This window comes from Sus scrofa, chromosome 14 (assembly GCF_054392235.1).
Source record: "Sus scrofa isolate SSC_HxYL_T2T_F1_AM1 chromosome 14, Sscrofa_HxYL_maternal_Yorkshire_Landrace_v2.0, whole genome shotgun sequence".
NCBI classification, from domain to species: domain Eukaryota; kingdom Metazoa; phylum Chordata; class Mammalia; order Artiodactyla; family Suidae; genus Sus; species Sus scrofa.
This window is the reverse complement of record NC_139396.1, coordinates 103,678,233-103,700,417: the sequence shown is the minus strand read 5'-3', so window position 1 is coordinate 103,700,417 and position 22,185 is coordinate 103,678,233. Positions and strand designations below refer to the sequence as shown.

General features: G+C 55.4%; 1 protein-coding gene across 8 annotated transcripts in view; it reads right to left on the bottom strand.

Moving 5' to 3' along the window:
* Positions 1 to 21,513, bottom strand: part of ZMIZ1 (zinc finger MIZ-type containing 1) — a 192,538-nt gene extending 171,025 nt beyond the window's left edge. For all 8 annotated transcript variants that reach the window (XM_084997405.1, XM_084997408.1, XM_013983374.3 and 5 more), the window contains exon 1: positions 21,427 to 21,513. The gene's annotated coding sequence lies outside the window, so the exon portion shown is untranslated. The remainder of the gene's footprint in view (positions 1 to 21,426) is intronic.
* Positions 21,514 to 22,185: the final 672 nt, after the last annotated feature.

The window sequence follows — 22,185 nt, the reverse complement described above, 5'->3', positions numbered from 1 at the left end:
TGTACACCTCCTTGGAAAACCAGCTCGCTCCCTCCTCATCCCCTCCTGCCAGCAGGGCTGGACGGTTCTGCTTAAAACCGAGGCCTAGGAGTTCCCGTCGTGGCTCAGTGGAAATGAATCTGACTAGGATCCTTGATGATGCAGGTTCAATCCCTGGCCTCACTCAGTGGGTTAAGGATCCGGCGTTGCCATGAGCTGGGGTGTAGGTGGCAGATGTGGCTCGGATCTGGTGGTGCTGTGGCTGTGGCGCAGGCTGGCAGCTGTAGCCCCAATTCGATACCCAGCCTGGGAATTTCCAGATGCCATGGATGTGGCCCTAAAAGGACAAAAAGAAAAGAACCCAAACCCTTAGGCCCAGGGTTCTGGAGGAGGCCCAGGAACAGAGTTTAAAGCAGAGAAGACCTGTGGTGTTCCCCAAGCTTCAGGCCTTCTCCTATGCCCTTCAGGATTCTTGGTCTGAGCGGAGTCCTGTCTGTATGATGACTTAATATTTGCCTCTACTTTAACTCACTTTTTTTTTTTTGTCTTTTTTAGGGCTGCACCCATGGCATATGGAGATTCCCAGTCTAGGGGTCTAATCAGAGCTGTAGCCGCCAGCCTACACCACAGCCACAGCAACGCAGGATCCGAGCCATGCCTGCGACCTACACCACAGCTCACAGCAACACCGGATCCTTAACCCACTGAGCGAGGCCAGGAATTGAACCTGCATCCTCATGGATGCTAGTCAGATTCATTAACCACTGAGCCATGACGGGAACTACTAACTCACTTTTTTTTAAGCTCTAAAAAAAATCTGGCCTTGTCCAAAGAGATCACATCTGTGGAATCACTGGTTTGATAGGCTAGTTATATATTTCAAATACACCTTAGTAAGTATATGAGTAATGAAACAAACATATATATTCTTTTGGGTACTAATTTTGGAGGCGTGTCACAGGTTACCAAACATGGGCCACGTTTTGGCAAACTCACTGTGGTTTATCATCCTTGTATGGAAGGAGAAAGAGGCATGGGGGAGGGGGAGCTGGCCAATGGATCCCAAGAATCAGTTAGCAACTAAGGCCAGGAGAGATAAGGGGGTCAAAATCATGGCATGCTGGAAGCTCTTTGTATTGTCCTTTCTTCCTAGCACTGGCTAAGACCAGTCCCTTCCCTGAACGTGAATTTTGCTGTGAAAATCTAGGTGGACGGGTACAGGCCTTGTGAAGAATTTGGTCTCGGGATAGACATAAAATTCTAGCTGTGGGCTACAGGCCATGCAGAGCCCTGGGGTCCAAGATGGCACTTTCCCCAGCATCCTCTGAAGCTTCTGGTTCACCTCCAACCCCTTTCATCAGGCTGCCCCAGGCTGGAGCTGGTCAGCAGGGGCTTGAAGCTTAATCCCCTCTCTGGTTAGACATGGAAGCACAGAACACAGCCCTGAGTCCCACAGCCTGAGCTCTTCGTTCCCTGCAACTGTGGGCTCTTGAGTGGCCCCTGGCACCCTCTGGGCCTGGCTCTCCCTGTATGAGCCTTGAGGGGGAGACCTTGCTGATCCTGGAGGCCCCCCTGCACAGCTCTCGGGCCTCACTGTGCTTCTCTGTCCCCTCCAGCTCTGCCCACAGGTTGGAGACCCTGGCTGGGCCCCTGGCTCCCTGCCCCAGCTGCCTGCCCCTCCCATCCAGAACAGGATGTGGGTGTCAGGAGGTGAAGGAGAGTGTGGGGTCGGGGTGGGGAGTGGCCTCAGGACGCGACTTCCTGAAGCCTGATCGGTTTACCACAGTCAGTTGGGCCCAGGACCGCACAGCTGTGAGTTATAAATGTCCCTGTCAGAGCCTGGGCCGAGAGGCCCTGCTGCTGGTGGAGGCGCCAGGGCCCATGGCGCCCACTCCTCTGGGGGCCTCCCACCCTCCAGGAACCCCCCCGACCCTGCCCCCCCACCCCCGAGTGTCCAGTCCTCATGACTGCTGGGCTCTCTCGACTCCTCTCTGAGATGCCTGATGACACAGGGTCTAATACCACCCAACACTGCTCATTCTTTAGCCCTCCAGGTGCAAAGCTTGTGGTTCCAGCTACATCAGGCACTCTTAGACGGCAGGGGACATCCTGGGTCTCCACCTACCTGACACTAAGCCCGGGGCTTGGCACACAGCCAGCCGTACCAGTGACAAGACAGCCTGTAGGGCAACTGTTCCAGCTCAGCAACCTGCTTCCCACAGCCCCAACCACCCCTTGTGACTGCCCAGCTGCCCACACAGGGTAAGGAGGCAGGGGAGGTAGGGGTTAGGGCTCCAGCCTGCAGTGCAGGAGCCCTCAGGCCCCTGGGCACAGAGCTCGGTGCCCTGCACATTGGGGTCTCCTTCAGGGGAAGGGCCTATTCTCCTTGCCAACTCTCCCCAGGGCTCCCTTGACCTGGAGGGTGGGGTATAGATGCAGTCTGGGGTGCTCAGGGCCGAGCCTGCACATACATGGTTGTCTATAGTGCAAGAAGTTAGCTTCCTCCAGCCCCGAGGCTTCTGCCATCCCCCTGGGAGGCCATGAGGTGGGCAGCACAGGGCCAGGCCCCAGAAATCCAGTCAAGGTAACAGGATAAGCAGGTCCAGGTTTGTAGGACCTGAAGCTTATACTATTTTGGAGGTCGTATTTAGAAATATATATATACATTTACAAATACGTATTTAGAATGAGGAAAGAAATAACAAATTCCTAGAGCCTTAGGAAGCCAGGCCCCTTTAAACAATTTACCAGAAATGGCTACACAGAAATGCTCCTGAGGGCAATGTGCCACCCCCTCCCCAGCTGCCAGCAAAACCCCTGCCTTCACCCAAGTGGTGCAGGAGTGAGGAGGTCTGGAGGCAGAAGCTACGTGAGCTTCCCAATAAGTCCACCTTGAAAGAATAATAGTGATGAAACTGATGATAACAGTAACGTCCAATATTCATGGACCTTCATCTGGTACGTCCTAGTACATCCTTTTGGCAAGTTAAGTCATTTCATCCATCTCAACACAACCTGTGAGGTAGGTACTATACCTATTTTAACACATGCGCACCCAGACACAGAAAGGTTAAGAAAGCAGCCCAAGGTCACACAGCTAGGGTACGAACCCAGATAGTCGGGCCTCGGGGCTCTTAGAAGCCCTCAAGCACTCCTCTCTGCTTCTGCTCTGGGGGGGGCCTCAGGCTCCTTCAGAGGCTCTAACAGCAGCAGCAATCAAAGAGCTGACAGTTAAGCCCTTTCTGATTAAAGAGTTCAATCATTCCACACAAATGCTTCCACCCAGCGCCCAGATCTCAGATGTGAACAGGTGCCTCACTTGGCCCCTGGCACCCTGGGGTCTTCTCTGTGGGCAGGACCGGGCACCCAACTTGACCTTCTGGGCCTAGGACGGTGCCCTAGAGATGGATTGGCCAGCCCCAAAGAGACTGGAGGGGTCGGAGGGGCAGGGTCTGCTGGAGGTCACAGGGCAAGCGGTGACCTCATTTACAGATAAGAAAAGGCGGCTTGGAGGGGAGTGACTTCCTGAGGGTCACCCAGCAAGTGGGGACCCCACGCGAGGTTAGGGCTAGTCTCTGTAGGGGCCGGGTGGGTGGCCTACGGCCTGGGGTGGCCGAAGCCTGGCGCTGGTGGGACAGGTGGTGCTGGTGGGGGGAGGAGGTGCCCTGCCTTTTGGTCTCCTCAGCGCAGTGTCTTTGTTCTCTCTTTGTTTTCCATCTGCCCGTGCCCCTGTGGCCTTCCAGGCTTCCCCCGATTGTGTGCAGAGTGATAAAAGGGCAGATGAGTGGGAGATCTGCGGTGGCAGCGGGTCACCTTGCACAGACACCGTGGCGGTGGGTGGGAGGCCTAGGGGGGCCCTGGGCCAGGTGTCAGGCTCCCCACCAGCTACACCAAGCGCCCCTTTGAGAGGTTTTGCATGTGGCTCTCAGAATCCCTTCAGCAACCCTGGGAGGAAACCACAGCAGCCTCCCAATCTACAGAGGAGACTGAGGCCCCAGAAAGTGTCAGCCAGGACCGGAACCCTGGCCTCGGGGATTTCCAACGGGCAGTGCTGACCGTGGCCCTGACCTGCCCGGCAGCCCAGACGACACCTGGTCTAGTCAATGCCATTCTCCCTTTATATCTAGAACCGGCCGTTTTCAGACTGTCCAGGAAGAGAGAGTGGAGGGAGGGTTAGCCAGGGTCTTGCCTCCTGGCCCTGCAGAGCCAGGCCGGCCAGGGAGCCCAAGAATTAACCCACACCTGCTCAGTTGATGAGAGAGGGAATAGAGTCCCACTTGCTGGCACACAGAGGGTTTGGTTTGGGCCATGGGACCAGACTTTGTCTTTCCTCCACTGGGGCTGGAATTTGGTCCAGGTATTTCTCCAGCTGCAGGCAAAGCCTTAAAATTCCTCCTGACAGTGGCTCTCCACAGAGGGAGCACTGGAGGGGGCGCCCAGACACCTGGGTCAGGGGTCCGTCTTTTTACTGTGTGATTTGGGGACGCCGGGCCTCTCTGAGCCTCAGTTTCTCACTCTACAGAGAAACAGTGGATGAGCCAGTGGTTCCTCCCAACTCTATCAGTCAGACTGCAGCCCCCCTGAACCCCGGTGCCATATGATGCTCCGGGTGACCCCTGGGCCTCCGACAGACCCTCTAATCACTTCTGTGGACCTCTCTGGACCCTTTCCTCCCACACCTGATCAGGGGGACACAAGTGGCATCTGGGGTGCGAAGGGGAGACAGGGCCAGCCAGTGTGACAGCTATAAAATTAGATAATCAGCTAATCACCAGCAAATTAGCATCCCATCTTTACATAGAACAAATATAGTATTTACGTAAAAGTTGTTAGGAGTTTCTCTCTTTTTAATTAGCAGAAATAAATGCAAAATGAATGGTAATTAGGCAGCTGATGGATTTGGTAGTACAATTATGCTTGCAGCAGTGCCCCAGTCCTTAAACGCTGCATGCTCCGAGGAATCAGAGGAGCCTATTTATATAGTTTATTTATAAAACAAAGTTAGCAGGAACAGAGGGGCGAGGCTTGGGCACTGCTGGGGGAGGGGTCTTGGCTGCAGGGACAGGGCCCAGGGAGGAGAGGGAGCTTCTGTGTCCAAGGAATGGGGGGTGGTGCTTAGCGCTGGGCTGTGAAAGTGTACCACCGAGGCCCCCACATGTCTATTTCAGGCCTCGCATGTGTTGCTGGGAATGGCCTCCCTGGCAGGAAGCAGGAGAGAGCGCCGATGTGGAGGGGCTGAGAGCAGCTGTTCCCTACACTCCTGTCTGTCTCTTTCCCTCCCAGGTCCCCACTTCTCTCTTCTTTGCTGGCCTTCTTTCTTTTCTCTTTTTTTTTTTTTTTTTTTTTTTTGGTCTTTTTAGGGCCACACCCGCAGTAAATGGAAGTTCCCAGGCTAGGGGTTTAATCAGAGCTGTAGCCACCGGCCTAAACCAGAGCCACAGCAATGTCAAATCCAAGCCCCATCTGCGACCCACACCACAGCTCATGGCAACGCCGGATCCTCAACCCACTGAGAGAGACCAGGGATTGAACCCGTAACCTTGTGGTTCCTAGTTGGATTCGTTTCCACTACACCACGACAGGAACTCCTAGCCTTATTTCTTTACTGAGTACTTTTCTGTGTTGCTGCCTGAGGGATATTCTTCTAGAACGTTTTCTCTTTCTTCCCGAAACTCAAGGGGAAGTAGGTCTAGGAATAATGTACTCAAACAGAGTGGGATTAAGTTCCAGATCAGTGGAGCATCCTGTGGGAGACAGAGGCAAAAGTCTTGAGAAGAGGCGGCCCAGAGGAAGAGATGAGTTGGGTTTTGAAGGATGCATAGGAGTTTTCTCAGATGGTGGGAAGTAGCAAAAGGCCCTGCATGTGCAAAGGCAGGGAGGCAAGAAATAGCATCCTTTGACTATAGTAAAGAGTGCTTCAGGGCAGTAGAGACTAGAGAAATAAGCAGACCTTCATTTTGATGAATCTTGGATGAATCTAGGCTCAGGGTTTGGACTTAATCCTAGAAGCCTTGAAAAGATCTAAATCGAGGGAGGTGGGCAGCCCCTTCCCACTCACTTCTCTTCTGAGCTTCCCCTCCCCCACCCCAGAGCCAGGGAGTGGGCCAGGTCGACAGGCCATTAGAGGCAGCTGGTCCAGCTCAGCAGAGCGAGCATGGAGCAGGAGGCTAACCTGATTAGGAGGGACAGGAGGTTTGTCTGCGGGGAGGGAGGGAGGGTGACTACTCAGAGGGCCAAGGGAAGGGGGGGCACGCTGGGCCACTCTTGGGTCTCTTCAGCAAGGGGCCTGTCTTCCCCTACAATGGAGCCCCGCCCTGCCCCCAACCCTGACTGCTGCGGGGAGGGGAGCAGCACTGCCTGAGAGGCCTCTCCCCTCCCCTCCGGCTGAAACCCCAGCTCCACCATTGCCTTGTGCTGTGACCTTGAAGAGCCACTCCCAACTCTAGGCTACATTCTTGTCCCCCAAACAAAGGCTGGCACTAGACTGGGGGAGAGGCAATGGCTACTTCAGCCCACAGCCCCATCCCAGATGGATAGTTTCGTGGTCATGGGGTTAACTTTTAGGGATTTGGGTAAGGAAGGCACTCCCATTTGCCCCAGTCCCTCCAGCCTCACCCAAGCCCAACTCACAGGCGTGTGTGGCTGCTGACCTTCCCTTTCCAGTGACTGTCCTTGACTCAGGCTGCCTGGCTTGAAGTAGGGAAGAATAATTCCTGTCCACACAAGCCCTGGGGTCAGTACAAAGCTCAAACAAGCTGTGATCCTGGCAGTGATCTGAAGGGCAAAGCCCAGTGCAGTGGTCTGACTTTGACACTGGAGGCTGGGAAGGATTTCACAAAGGGAAGTTTCACACTCTCCAGTGGGGACAGCTCCCTAACCTCTGAACCACCCCTTTAGAAAAGCAGGGACCAGGCAGCCCCCTCAAGGTCTGGAAACGGTGTCTGAGCTTTGCCTGAGCTCTTATCTGCTGTCACTCAGGACCACGCTCTGAACTCGTAAGGGAAGACAAAGATCACACCGCCCCGCTTCTCTGCTCTGTAAGTTGTGCTCCTGCCTTTGGCCAAAATCAATAACATTCTCCACTATGATTGTTTCACCAGCACGAGGGACTGGGCCCCTGGTGATGACATTCCACTCCTGGCGGACACTGAAGGTCCTCCTTCAACACACAGCCTCTGACCCACTGCAGCAGTCATGAAATGTGGGCTGGAGGTGGGGCTGGGGGTGGTGATGCGGGGCAGCATGGGCAGAGAGCAGGGGGGCTGCCCAGAGCTGCTCTAAGTGCCTCTCCAAAGACAAGCCCGGTGCTATTCATCAACTGGTTTTCAGGGCTGTGAGAAATCAATGGCATTTGTGCTGCAAACTCATCATTAGGACAGGAAAAACTCTGCAATGGAATTGATTTGTTTAAATATAATAACACAATTTAACAGAGAACCGTGGGGGTGGGGAAAGGACCCAGGCAAACACAACACAGGGACAGTGCAGAGGACCAGAGAGGAACCAGCTTTGAAAAATCTTCCAATGCAGCAGCCCCACCCAGGGCTGCCCCAGCTCCCCCAAACCCCACATCAAGGAGGCCAGAGTGGTCACAAGCTATGATCCCGGGGGTGGGGGGGTGGCTTGGGCCCCATCTCAGACATCCCCTTTATTAAAGAGATGATGCGCCCAGAGGCCTGGTTTGTCATTGCCATGCTACTCTTGGAGGTGACTTTGGCTCCATCAACGTTCAATGCAACAAACTTAGATCAGGCACCTACTGTGTGCGAGGCATCTGTGAGGGATTGTAGCGGGAACAGGATAAATCCTGGGCCCAGCTCCAAAGGATGGGATGGATAAGGCAGGAATGCAGGTGACAACATGAGGCCAGGTAGGGCTGAACTTCCTGGGATCTTAGGAAATGTGGGAGAGAAGTACTGGGGGAAAAGGACAAAAGGACAAAAAGGGGGCAGCGAGGGGCAGGAGTGGAAGTTACAAATAATCAGGAGGAGCCCACTTAGGGGAGCGGGCTCTCATCTCATGGATATAGTACCCATCAGCCCAGAAGATGATGTTGATGATGAAAGCTGGCTTTATTGATCTTTACAATGTTCCAGCATCCTGCAAACATGTGTCATTTCAATAAATCTCACCAACCTATGAAGAAGGACTCCCATTTCACAAATGACACCACTGAGGCTCAGAGACTTAAGTGACTGCTTGTGGTCATACAGCTACTAAGAGATAGAGCTGGGGTTAGACCCCTGAGCCTGTGCACTAGCCACTGGACCTCCTGCTTCCTCTGGGGCTTGTCCTCCTGTGTGAACTGGGGAGATAGATGGCTCCTGCCTTCTAGGAGCTGGGGCATGAGATGCACTGGGCAGTTCAAGGGGGAAAGTGAGGAATGGCATGGAGCGGGCCATGCACTGGGCTGGCATCCTCATCACAGGCTCTACTGTGGGCCTGGCCCTGCCACCTGGCTGAAGCTGGAGCACTGGGTGCAGAGCTGCCTGGTACTCAGGGTGCCCTGATCCCTTACACACGACCTCTTCCAACCTCTCTCACAGAGGACAGGAGTGCTGGAGAAGGAAAGCAGTGGGCTGGGTCCTGGAAAGGCATGCGGGGGGTGGGGAAGAGACTCCCCCAACCCCCGACACTGTGCTGGCCAGAAGAGGCTTAGCCCTCCTCCAAGTGGGGACAGCAGACTCAAGTCCTCGGGGAAGGACCAGCGGCTCTGGGCAGCCTCACTGAGCTCAAGAAGGGCCTTAATCTCAGCCCTGGAATTTGGACTTTATTCCTGGTGTCAGCGGGAAGCCAGGGAGGGCAGACTAAGAAGGGCTCAGTAATTGAGAGGTAGGGAGACCGTAAGACCTGATTGCCAGCAGAGGGTAGGAGTGCTGAAGGGGACACAGGTCCAGAGATGACTCCGGGGGTTGAACTGACTGTGGGGGAGAGGGAGAGGGAGGTGTTAAGGACAACCCAGCGTCTCCCCCAGCCCTCTGGGGGCTTGGATGCTCAGCTTCGCTGAACCAGCGGCTGCCCGAGTCAATATGAATTGACCAGGACCCCAAGGAGCACTGGGCCCCTCCCCCCAGGAAGCCTTGACCAGGGCGGGGGGTGGGGGGGGAGGTTGCTGCTGGCCTACAGGCCGCCACCAACTCCGCTCTGTCCCACCGCTGACCTTTCTCCTTTGTCAGCAGTGCTCTCCATCAATGCCCCGGAAGGGCCAGTGCAATCTCTCCCGGCTGCCTGGGGCCAGGGCTGGGGGCAGGGGCTCACTCCATCTGCCCTCTTCTAAGGAAGAGGTTTCCAAAGGGTCTCTGGAAGGCTGGGAGGAGAGGTGCCAAAGCCCTCAGTGCAGATGGGGAGCCTGAGGCCTGTGAGGGGCCACCCAGGACCCACTAGCCCCCTGCAGCACAGCCCTGGGCACAGCAAGCCCCGCAGGCGTGACCCACATCCCTCCAGCTGGCAGCAGGGAAGGTGAAGGGGAGCGGAAGCTGGACGGGAAGACTGGAGTTGGGCCATGGGGGATGGGCAAGGATGATCTGGCGAGAAGAGGGATCTATAAGGTGTGGAAAGGAAGCAGAGGCAGGACGAGGCTGAGCCCAGAGTGAACTGGCCAGTCCTGAAGCTGAGGAGGGGGTCAGTGGATGCAGGACTGGAGTGGTGGATTAGATGGGGCTCGCATGTCAACTGTCCCTGTAGGCCTGGAATCTAGAGGCTTCTGGGAGGCGAAACTTCCAGTGTTAAAACCATGATGGTCACAGGCACCCGGGGATGGCTGGTCACCTAGCAGGGATGAGTGTGAATGCTGGTTTTCAGATCTACCACCTTCAGACTGTGTGTGACCTCTCTGTGCCTCAGTTTTCTTTATCTGGAACACGGAGCTTGTAGGAGTACCTTGTGTATGATTGTCACGAAGATTAAGTTAAATACTGTCTGTGCTTAGTCTCTGACACAGCATCTGATACTAATCATCCCACAAATGGCAGGTGGCCGTTGTTAGTACTATGACAAGTCTGACTACTATGAGGCCCAGCTACCATGCACCTAGGGCCCACCCCATGCCAGACCATCTCCTAAGCACTGTACCTACACTGCTGATTTAATCTCACAATGCTTTATGGGGAAGGGGCCATTATTGTCCCCACTTTCAGAGGAGGGGACCCTGAAGCATGGAGAGACCAAGCCACCCGCCCAGGTTCTCAGTATGGGCAAGTACGGAGCCCAGAAAATCACTTCCATGTCCATTGGGCTGACCCTACAGCCAGGGACACACAGGCCAATGTCAACACAATTGTGATCATACTGACCCAGGGCAAGAACTGGACAAACACACAGGTGGGGCAGGTGGGGCAGCCACTCTGGAGCTACACGGGAGTGGGCAAGGGATCCCTGTTTTTGAGGAGACCAAGTCCCCAGAACTCAACCTGGGTCTTTAAAAACTTCCCCTTCCAGGCTAAACACATCAAATGTATGAGGTTTCAGGGTCTATTTACACAGTAAGAGAAAGGAAAGCCCCCAGAGGTGCTCAGGCTGCCTGCTGGCCCAGGGAGTGGGGGCTGGAGGCAGCTCTCTTAATCTGAAAGCTTCTGCCTGTTACCACATTTCATTCTTGCAACGATACTACAAAGTCAATTATGATGCCCATTTCAGAGGTAAGAATACAGAGGCTCAGAACTGTGCTAAGGTTGCATGGCTGGATTTAGACATGTCCCGCTCCCAAGTCTAGGCTTCTCTTGGCTGCAGGATGAACATGCAATGCCAAGGCAGGAGGCCACAACTTGGACGCCTGTGTTGGGCATGGTATAGGGCTTAACGTGAGCACTAGGTAACTCTGGGGAAAGGTACTGGAGAAAGTCCGGCAGTTCAAGGAAGGGGCTCAAGCATCCGGGGTTAGAGTGGTTAGCCTGGCAGGGTACTGGCCCCAGGAAGAAAACAGGCGGGTGCCAGAGTTTGGGCAGGGGCCCCTCACCCCAATACCTGGGGGATAGGCAGGCTTTGCAGAGACCCCTCTGCAGTTTCAGGAGCTGAGCTTGCAATGCCATCCCCACTCCAGCTCCTAGGAAGTCCTCAGCATGAGGAACCGTATTCTCACAGAGCAATTAGCTTCTAGCACCCAGGAAAAAGGTCGCCAAGGCAGGCAGGCAGGCAGGCAGGCAGGCAGGCAGGCAGGCAGGCAGGGAGGCAGGCGCTAGCTGGGCTGGGGCCCTGGGAAGCTGGGCCCAGTTATTTTTAGTATCTTGATTGGTGAGGGAGGAGGCCTGCCTCCCCACCAGGTAAATGTCAGCACCACTGGTGGACCCGCCAATTAAAGTGGCTGGAGCCGAGGAGGAGAGACAGTGACTCTGGCATCTCCCTCAGGTTCTTCACCCCTCTGCACCCCCTTGCACCCCCCTGCCCCCCACAACTAGGCTCTCTTCCTCCACCTCCTCTTTCCCACCCCTGGCCCTGAACCATCAGCTAATGGCCTTGAACAAAAAACCCTGGCTCCATCCTGAAAGGAGCATGAGTAGGGTCTAGGATCCCGGGTGAGTCCTGCCTTGGCCATGTGACCCTGGCCAAGTCTTATGCCTTTCCTTCCGGACTCTAACTCTTCACCTGGAAAATGGGCCCCAGCCAAGCCCACCTGATATTCAGGACTCAGGGGTCATGAAGAAGCTTGACCATGAGGGTAGCTCGCCCTTCCTGCTGTGGAAGTGCTGTTGTATTGTTCCAGAAAAGAATTCTGGGTTACCCGAGCAGGAACCTGGGGCCAGCTCCTGCTGATGGGGCCTGAGCCAGCTGCTGTGTAAACTCCTGGAGGGATTTGCAAAATCCTGGGTACCGGGAATCAAAGGGCCCATGGCTGCTGCTCTATGACAGAGGCAAGAGAGAGGCTGCTGTGGGCAGTGGAGGTGCAGTGAATACAACCTGGCCTAGCCCAGGGCTGCGGGGAGGGGCTGCACCCAAGGGGGCACCAGGCACCCACAGTGCCTGCAGCAGATCACAGGCCTGGCACAGCACACATGGCTCAGAGGGCCACTGCCTCTCTGTCAGGTTCATTGTCAGTCCAAAGCCTCAGGGAGGGCCCCCTGCTCCCATCCTTGCCCCATGCAGCTTTCTGAGAAAAAGGAAGGAGAAGGAAGCCCATCTCTCAGCCCACTCCTACCCCCCCCCAACTCTCAGCCATGGAGTCCACTTTGGGAGGCAGACCTTCAGCTCACAGTGGGTCGGCCTCAGGGCCTTATTCCTCCATCCTCCTGGGCTGGGGAAGACTCCTGGCAAACCCCAGGGCTCTGGGGCCAACTCTCTCCAGCCAGAAAGAAGCCCGGGTCCAGCAGCAGTGTCCCTGGCCAGCTGCCCACCAGCTCCCAGGGGAGCCTAGGATCCTGGCACCTGTTCGCACCTTCTACCCAAAGGCAGACTTTTTTTTTTAGGGCTACACCTGCGGCATATGGAGGTCCCAGGCTAGGGGTCGAATTAAAGCTGCAGCTGCCGGCCCATGCCACAGCTACAGCAATGCGGGACCCGAGCCGCATCTGCCACCTACACCACAGCTCATAGCAAAGCCAGATCCCCAACCCACTAAGCCAGGCTAGGGATTGAACCCGCATCATGAATGCTAATCAGATTCTTTCCACCGCACCATAATGGGAACTCCCAAAGGCAAACTCTTCTACGGAGGCACTGCCCTGCTGTGGTTCCCACCTGCCCGAAGCTCCGGGGAGATCTGAGAGAAGGGGCACATAAGTGGGACAGTGAACCTCTCAGGGATGTTTAGCAAGTTAGAAACCAAGTACACACTTCCTCTTTCTTCTGCCATTTGGCCTCTAGGGGGCATCACCAACCTCATTTCCTTCGCTGCCCAGTCTGGCCCTGCCACCCAGCTCCACAGACCTGTCCCCAGCGTGCCTGCCTTAGGGCCTTGGCCCAGCTGGTCCCTTTGCTTGGAATGCTTTCAGTTTATAGTCAGGTTTATTCTTCAGGAACCAGCTGGAGCCCCACTTCTTCCAAGAAGTCCTCCCTGATTCTTGAGTCCCTTGGAGCCCCCAGAACTTGTCCTAGGTACTGCAGATCTAGCAGCCTCCCAGACTGCTGGGAAGAGAGCTAAAGAGGGACCCAGGTGACCCCTGGTTTTCAGAGTCCACTTTTCTTCCTCACCCCCTTGCATCTTGTCAGCTTTCCAATCCCGGGTCTGACTCCAGAGCATTCTCTCTGTCCTGGCCTCTGGGCCTGCAATCTCCAGGCCTTGCTCGGCTCTCTGGGTAAACAGATGGGAGGAAAGCCCTCGTGGTAGCAGACCTTGGCAGGAGGTAGTGTGTACAGGAGGCGGAGTACAAATGAGACTTAACAGAGCCCAGTCTGAAGGAACCTTGCACAGTTCTCAGTCCTGGTTCTGGGCGGATGTCCACTGGGCCCCAGAACGTCCCCAGTCCCACACGCTGCACCCCAAGCTCCTCAGACTTTCCTGCAAACACCACGCCCCAAGACTGGGTCACCACCACCACTGTAGATCTTGTGCCCTGCCCATGTCTACACCTGCCATGCATCCAAAGCTGTTTAGAGTGGCAATGAGCTCAGCTGAAAGCCTGGAGTGCTTTCAGGGCCACTTTGGGATGCAGCTTCCTATCTCTGAGCCTCAGTTTCCCCATCTGTACCATAAAAGTTTGGGCCAAATAATTTCTAAAGACCATTCCTTCCCCAAGAGGCCGGGATGCTATGATTCGAATAAAGAGGCCACCCTTGCAGCCCCACCGGGTGTCTGTTCCCACCCTGTAAGGTCATGCAGGCTTTGGACCTGAGACACAGGGCATGGGTGTGGCCGTCCTCACCCTAACTGTGTGGCTCCTGGACCAGAGGAAGACAAACTCCAGGGCTCGGTGAGGGGCGGTGAGCAATCATCAGTGGGAGGGAGAAGCACCTGCGGTGAGTAACACCCAAGGAATCCTTCCCAGTGTGGTTTACCAAATCCTAGCTTGTCTTTGCACGGCTCTATTGGTGGCTGAGGTCAGGGGTCCTTGGGGTGCGTGTGCAGTTCCTAACACCTACGTGGGTGCTCACACACAATCTGCAAGGCTCCCGTCAGACTCTGGCAGAACCAGGGGGACCAGACCTGCCTCCTGCCCTCCCCACCCCCAAAGGATGCCTCCTGTCTGGCCTGTCACCCTCCTGCACCTGCCATGATGAGGCTCCGTGTCCCTGGGCTGGGCTCTGGGCCTCTGTGGTCCCACCATGTCACTGAGCAGGTTTATCCATATCTCCCTTCTAGCCCCACCTCTGGGCTGACATAAGACCCACATCAGAAAGGGGTACAGACAGTGGCGACAGAGGATGGCATCCAGGCTCTGTGCTCTGAGGCAGCTTCACATTTCAGCATTTTGGAAGACTAGCTTTTCCTCCTGGCATAGAGCTCCAGCCCCTTGGGGGTTAAAGAGGCCCCACAGGTGCCTGGGGTGCTGAAGAGGACCCAGTGAACAAGAGGTCTGGCCAGCTGGAGTACACAAGCTCCCAGCCCTGCCCCTCCCTGCTGTCACAGTCCCTGGGTGAGCTGTGAGCCCCAGCTTGCAGGCTGGGGCCAGACCCTGCCTCCTGGCCTTTAGAGAGGAGCTGTCAATGCACCACAGCTCCTTCTGGCTCCCTACTTTCTGCAGGATCAAGGTCAAATTCTGTGGCTCTCAGGAGCTGCCTCGGTGCCTTTTTCCAGCTGTGGCTCAATGAAGCTTCCTCTCCAGCTGGACTCCTGACCTACCCCACCAAGGTGTGCAGAGACCCCAGGAAGATCCTACTCCTTCACTCCTCTGTGCTGGGATCTAGCCCCCTCCTCCAGGCAGTCTCCCCTGGCTGCCTCCTCTAGCATCAGGGAAGCACTGCCCCTCACAGTTCCTATTGCCTTTACCTGCTGAGAGTACCCGCCTAGCCCACGCTACACTGAAGACTCAGTGACCTCCACTCAAGCCCAGGGCTGTGCTCACCCAGTGCTCAGAGACCCACTTTTATTTTATTTCATTTCATTTTTTAAAGGTTTGCTTTTAGATGCCAGTGCCTAGAACAGTGCTGGAGCCCAGTAAGTGTTCAACCCACTCTAGCTGATGAAGTAAATGGTTCACACAGCAAACATATATGTACCCACCAGAGATGGTTCAATGTAGTGGGGAAAACACATAGGGTACCAAGGAAAACTGGGCTGAATCTCAGCTCCACTGATAGCTCTGTGATCCTAGGTATGTTTCTTAACCTCTCTGTGCTCTGAGTTTCTTCATCCACAGAGTGGGATAATCCAAGCTTCCCTGGGTTGATGCCACTCCTGAAAACACTGCAGGTTGTGAACCTTGACCCATCCCAGCAGAGCCTCTGGCTTTATAGATCAATGAACAATTGCTCAGAGAAGGAGAGTTTCTTTTTTTTCCCCATTGCTTTTTAGGGCCGCACCCCGGACATATGGAGGTTCCCAGGCTAGGGGTCAAATCGGAGCTACACCACAGCCACAGCAAGACAGGATCCGAGCCATGTCTGCGACCTATACCACAGTTCACGGCAATGCCGGATCTTTAACCCACTGAGCGAGGCAAGGGATCGAAACTCATGGTTCCTAGTCGGATTCACTTCCGCTGCGCCACGATGGGAACTCTGAGGGAGGGTTTCTTATCTGAGGTCACAAAGCAGGCCTGCAGCAGGACTGAGGCTTGAACGAACATCCTGCCTAAAGGGCCTGTGAGAACAGCAGCCCACTCTGGTGACCCGGGGGGCAGCCCACCTCAGGCAGGAATGACCAGTAGGCTGTAGAGGATTTCCAGCTCCAGGTTAGGGTAGGGGTTGCAGGGTCAGGGCTGCCTGCCGTGGCTGGGGGTGGAGGGGCCTGAGCTGCAGGCTATGAATTCCAGGCAGGGAGAGGAGGGTGTGCGTTCTCAGCTGGCGTTGGAGACTGACAGGCACGCCACGTGGAGACCCTGGAATCCCAGCTCTGTGTGGCCATGACGAGGCCCGCCGTGAGCTGGGCTTGGCAGTCAAGCTCTTCAAGGCCAGCCCCAAACCTGCCTTGCATGGAGGAGCCATGGAAATCTGCTGACTGATAGCTGATGGTGTTTACGCTGTCACCAGGAAGCCACAAACCTGGGGCTGGAGGGGCTGGCCAGGGAGTGTGGCTGTCACCCCAGCTCCCTGCCCACAGAGCTCTTAGCAGCACCTGTTTGGGATCATCTCAGATGAAACCCCAAGCCAGCCCAACCCCAACCCCGCTGCCCCTCTAGGTCCTCTGAAATGACGATCCAACCATGTCCCTCCCTGTGTGCCCACAGCCTCGGGGTCAGCTCCATCACTCACCCTGCCTGCTCGCCCACCGTCAATTCAAACACCATGGAGCTCTATCCTCGTCCCAAGTGCTGCTGTGGGGCTCACACGGATAACTTCACTGAATTCCTCACAACTCAGTGGAGTCAGTTCTGTTATTATCCCTATTTTACAGATGAGGAAATGAGGCACAGAGAGGTTAAGCCACTCATCTGAAGTCACAAAGAGAGGAGTGGCAGAAAACCCCACAGCTGAGATTCCATACCCTTTACCCTGCCAGTGCCCTTTGCAGTCACCCACCAAAGGTACTCTGAGTGCCTTTTATAAAGTGCCAGTCATAAGGGACAGCTGTTATGCTCCCGGCGAGACACCCTTTGTCTGTGTCCAGCCTTGTTGGCTGTCACAGCCCACACCAGCAGGGGCCTTCTCACCTCTGCCTACAGCGGGACTTGCCCAGGGCTCAGCACCACACACACACACACGCTCCAGTCTGCCAGGCTGATAGAAGCGGGCCAAGTGCCCCGCAGGGAGGGGCAGGGCTGGGGGCTTGTGTGCTCCAGCTGGCCAGACCTCCAGCTCACTGGGTCCTCTTCCACAACCCAGGCACCTGGGGACCTCTGCTGGGCCAGGGGCTGGGGCTCCCTCCCAGGGGGAAAGCTGTCTTTCAAAATGCTTAAATATGAAGGGCCCCAGAGCACAGCCCAGGTGCCACCCTCCGTCGCCACTGTCTGCATCCCTTCCTGACGTGGGCCTGACCTCAGCCCAGAAGCTAGGGTGAAAACGGTACCTCTAAGCCTCTGTTTTCCCATCTGGCAATGGGAATAGAAACTTTTAAGGGCTTTCTCAATGGTCTGACAGGGTGTGAAAAAGCTTGCATACTATACAGAATTCTCTGGTACAAGAGGTCATTATGGCTACTGGAGGGGGTCACAGGGCGAAGGTCGGGAGGGAGGAGCTGGGGTCAGAGAAGGCTCCATGGCATCTGACCTGAAGGAGTGAGTTTGCTAAGCAGAGATAGGCAGGCAAGGCTATCAGGCAGAAGACTCTGCAAACAAAGCACAGAGAAGCCCTCCCAACCCCCTCTTCTCGGTGAATTTGGAAAAGCACAAAAAACCCAGGTTTCTGAGGTATGCAGGGACTGGGCTGAAAATGTAGACAGGGCAGACCAGGAACTCTTCAAACACTACCATCTGACAGGAAGGGCTGTAATCCCACCCTCACTGAAGCCACTGTCCTTAGATGCTTGGGACAAGCTAGATGCTGGCACCACTGACGCTTCTGCTGCTGCGAGGAGAGCAATCTCTCTCCCTTGGGCAGGCGTGACTCACCAGGTGATGGGGACCTGGCCCAAGGTCGCTGGGCCAGGCAGCAACTGGTGGAGCCTGTTCATGAACTCAGCTCCTCACTTATTCTAGGCAGGGCTGGCTTCACGGGCAGCCGCATGGGGCTCCAGGCTCAGAAGGACCCACTCTTGGTTTAATGCTCTGTGGTCACTGTCTTGAAATCCTTAATAATTTGTGAACAATGGGCCCTACAGTTGCGCCGCAAATTATGTAGTCAGTGCTGATTTCAGGAGATTCTTTTTTTTTTTTTTTTTTTTTTTTGTCTTTTAGGGCCACCCCTGCAGCATACAGAACTTCCCAGGCTAGGGGTTCAACCGGAGCCATCCCTGCTGGCCTATACCACAGCCACAGCAACAGAAGATCTGAGCTGCATCCAAGACCTACACCGCAGCTCACAACAACACTGGATCCTTTAACCCACTGAGTGAGGCCAGGAATCAAACTCACATCCTCATGGATGCTAGTCAGGTTCTCAACCTGCTGAGCCATGACAGGAACTCCATGATTCTAGGAGATACTTATCGACACTGTTGGGGGAGGAGAGGACAGGCCAGTGAGGGAACTTGCACTTGCTTGGGACTTGGTAAGAGCCAGGCCCTCTGCTTGGTCTTCCCTTCTCCCCTCTACATCAATCTAGTAAATTTCTCCTTATCTTCCAATGCCCAACTCACCTGTCACCCCCTGGGGAACCCTCCCAGATTTCTGCCCCCTACATAGACCTGACCCCCCCCCCCGCCCCGCAGTACCAGGCAGAACCCACACTCCCTGTGTCATGGTCCCACACCCCCTCACCCCACTCACAAGCCTGCTGGTGGGTGTGCAAGCAGTGCCCACCTCCCCCAGGACTAGGGTACCCCAGAGTTCCCTGCTGGCTAGGTTTCCAAAGGACCACACGAAGGACATTTTATAAAAGGATCCTGGAGAAGACGTTACTAGGTCATGCCCAGACAGTGGACCCCAGAACAACCCACTTTTTTACTTGCAAAAAAATGGAACTCCTTGGCCTGGAAAGATGGGGCCAGGATAATGCCAGAAGCCAAGAGAACCCCCTTGGGAAGCTCCTTGGACTTGGAGGGTTCCTTCTAGGAAGGGGAAGGAGAGGGGAAAAGAAGTCTTGAATTTGGGGTGCAGGGACCACTGTATGGCCCTCCCATCCTGAGCCTCAGTTTCCTCATCTGTAAAATGGGCATTAAATGACCTGCCCACCCCCATCCCAGCCCAAAAGGAACTCACTAGAAAAAAGAGCACAAAATCTGGAATCGGGTCTGGAGCGCGGTTTCACCACCTGTGAGCAGGTGTCCCCGAGAACCTCACCTACGCTGACTAGGCCTCAGTCCCCGAATCTAGAAATTGTTCAGTGAAGCCTCCCTCTCAGGGCTCTTAAGCTCATGTATGTAACAGGCCAGTCCCCCGGCAGGAAGTCTAGCACGGTTGGTGTAACACAGCTGGACGCCACAGGACCCCAACTCCTTAGGGGCCAACAGGAGACGTGCAGCTGGGGGCAGGGATGACACAGGCCCTACCAGCTTGTTGTGTCCAGGGCTCAGGAAGTGCCTAGGCCCCGGGGAGCTGGGATGGAGTCTGCGGGAGATGAGGGGCAGGAAGAAGGCTCCTGGAGACAGGCCACGGTGAGGCCCTTAACCTGTTTTCTGCTCATGAGAAGAACAGTTCCAACTTACTGAAGCCCTGCAGAGTGCTGGGAATTGCTCTTGGCACTGGGCCTCGGTGTCTCTAATCCTCACGACCACCTTGTCCAGGATGCTGGAGCTGGAGGGTGACTGTTTCTGTTTCCAGATGAGGAAGCTGAGGCCCTCAGAGGGCAAGAGTGGGGCTGTGGTCCCATGGCTGAGCCTCACACCCTGAGAGAGCCCCCTCCCAGAGGCCCTAGGTATGGGGGAGGGGGCGCCAAGTGTTATGAGAACTTACGCCTGTGTATCCGTGTGCAGTGCTAACACGGAAGTTTGTGAACAGGCATCTGTGAGTGTGTATGTGCAGCAAGTCTGTGTGAGCACGTGTATGTCTGCAGCACCATACGTGATGTCTCTGTACATATGCATGTGAGGGAGCACATCTCTGCACATCTCTGCACACACATGACCATTCCTAGCCCTGTGTGCATGCACAGCTATATACCCTGAGCATCCAGAGACAAGGTGTGTGTCTGTGTAGAGTATTTATGTGCACATATGTTCATGGACTCAGGCATGACTGTGAGTTGGGCGAATCCTCTGGAACCAGCATTTGTATCTATAGTTCTGGGTGAAAAACATCCAGCCTATGTGTGACTGTAAATCTTCTTCTTCCTCATGAAAATCTTGGCCCTCTCAGAGACATTCTGGACCACCACGTGGTCCACCTCCTCCAAGAAGCCCTCCTGGATTCCAGACTCCCAAACGTGCCCTGAACTCCAGCGCGAACCCCCGCTCCACAACATGGCAGCTTTCCTAACCTCATGCCCCCCACCAGCCAACTGCAAATCGTGCCAACGTCTCTGCCTCAGTCTCTTATGATTCTCACTCACCTGTGCCCATGGCTCTGGCCTTAGCTGAAGCCTCCAACCTTCCACGGGGTCCCTGGACAGTCCACTATCTCCTTGCTTCCAACGGGGACCTTTCCAACAGCCTCTCCGATGCAGTCACCTTCCTTAAGCCACAACCTGACTTAGAACCCTCCAAGCCTCCCTACTTAACTGCTCGTGGGATCTAATTGCCCAGCCTGGCACTGGTGGCCTTTTATGATCTTCCTGTGCCCTTTCTGACCTCATCCCTCATCCTGCCAGGCTCTCCACCCATCCCCTGCCCCCGTCTCCCCACAATGCTACTCACATTGGGGTCACTGCCCCAGAAAGTCCCACTCTAACCTATGAACCTGGTCTACACCACTGTCACCAAGCTTGCCACATCTACTGTGATCTTCCTGCTTCTCCACCAGAGCACAGAACAGGATGAGGCCCTTTTGCCTGCATCACAGGGCCTGACATACAAGCTTGGGAAACTGAACTTGGGCAGCAGAAGGAGAGAGAGCCTGATCCAACCAACATACCCCCCCTCCACAAGGGGCCTGTGCGCTACCTTGGGGACCCCAGAGGCCAGGCCTGGTTCATGTCATATCACATTCACAAAGGAGTCACGACGACAGGCAACCAGTGGCCACCATCACCTTGTAAAAGCCCCTCCCTTGGTCTTGAGTTGGGACAGGACTTGACGCCCATGATCACCTTCTCGATGGCCCAAGAATAGGCCAGGAGTGGGTGGCAAGGCCAGCGGCAGAATGGACAATGGACCAGGGGTCAGGGGCTGGTGCACTGGACTTGCACAGACCTGGAATGAACCCCACGGGGGCTCAGCCAGGCATGTGATCTTGGGCAAGTTGCTTTCAGTCCACAAGCCTTGGTTTTCTTGCCTGTACAATGGGGATGATAAAAGCACCTACCTCATGGGGTTGGGGTGCAAAGAGTTACCAACTACACAGTACTTAGCATGGTGCCTGGCATACAGTTAAGTGCTCTGAATGTTAGAGGACATTATTTTTTTCATGTACTAGATGAGAGAGCTGAGGGTCTCAGCTGTGAAGGGATGGGGCTACCCAAGGCTACACCAGGAGCTGGCAAGAGTATAAAACCAAATGTCCAAGGGGCAGGCCAGGGCGCACCCCTCCCCCAACCCTCCACTCTCTGGCTCCCCCTGAGAGGAGGAGGCCACAGGGAAGTGAAAACTGAGAACTAGGCCCCTTCCCCTAATGCCTCAGTGAGGACAGCCCAGCTCCTGGCTCTCCAGACCCTGAAAAAGCACCTGACACTTGGGTTGGGCCCTACACTTGCAGACATCCAGTGCCCTGGCCCCACCCTCCCACTTACCTGCTAAGGCCTCTGCTGACCACCAGGACTGGAGGCTGCTAAGAACGTCAGGGAAACGGAGGTCGCGGTGGGAAGGAGGCGCCGGTCCCAGCAGTCTGACTTGGCTGAGCACAGCTGTTGCAGGTGCAGGTCCTACAACAGAGAGGAGAGGGTGTGGTGAGTTCCAAGCCTGAGCCTGGGGCCCAGCCCAACCCCCTGCACCTGCCTCTAGGTCCCGCCTGCCCAAGCTCCCTGTGGTCATCTCCTGGAAGGCCGAGCTGGGACACCGAAGTGGAGCCACCCTAGAAACTGGCTGCTGCCCCCCAACCCCCACAATAAAAGTCCATCTCCTCAACACGTTGGAGGCCCAGAAATAGCCCCAGCACCAAGGTCAGCCCCTCTGTACCCGGTACCATAGCAGCAGCCATACCGGCACACCTATCAAAACCTCTCCCTGCTCAGATGCCTCCATAGAGCCCTCTCTGGCCTGACTCTCCTCAATTTGTTCACCCCCCTCAGTGGCTTTGGGCCTAGCTGACCGTGTTTCCCCCAGCTTTCTATAGGTTAGGCATCCCCTTGAGTGGAGCTCCTGGATGTCAGGAATGAGGTCTGGTTTATCCTGAGTCTCACAAGGCCACAGAGATCGCTTGATGGGTGGACAAATGAATGAATGAATGAGTGGGACAGTGAAGACATTCAGAGAACAAGCTGAACCAAATGGGCCAGCTGATGTGCCCTGAAATCCAGAAGCCTACCAAGCTCACACGTCCTTCCCCCCAT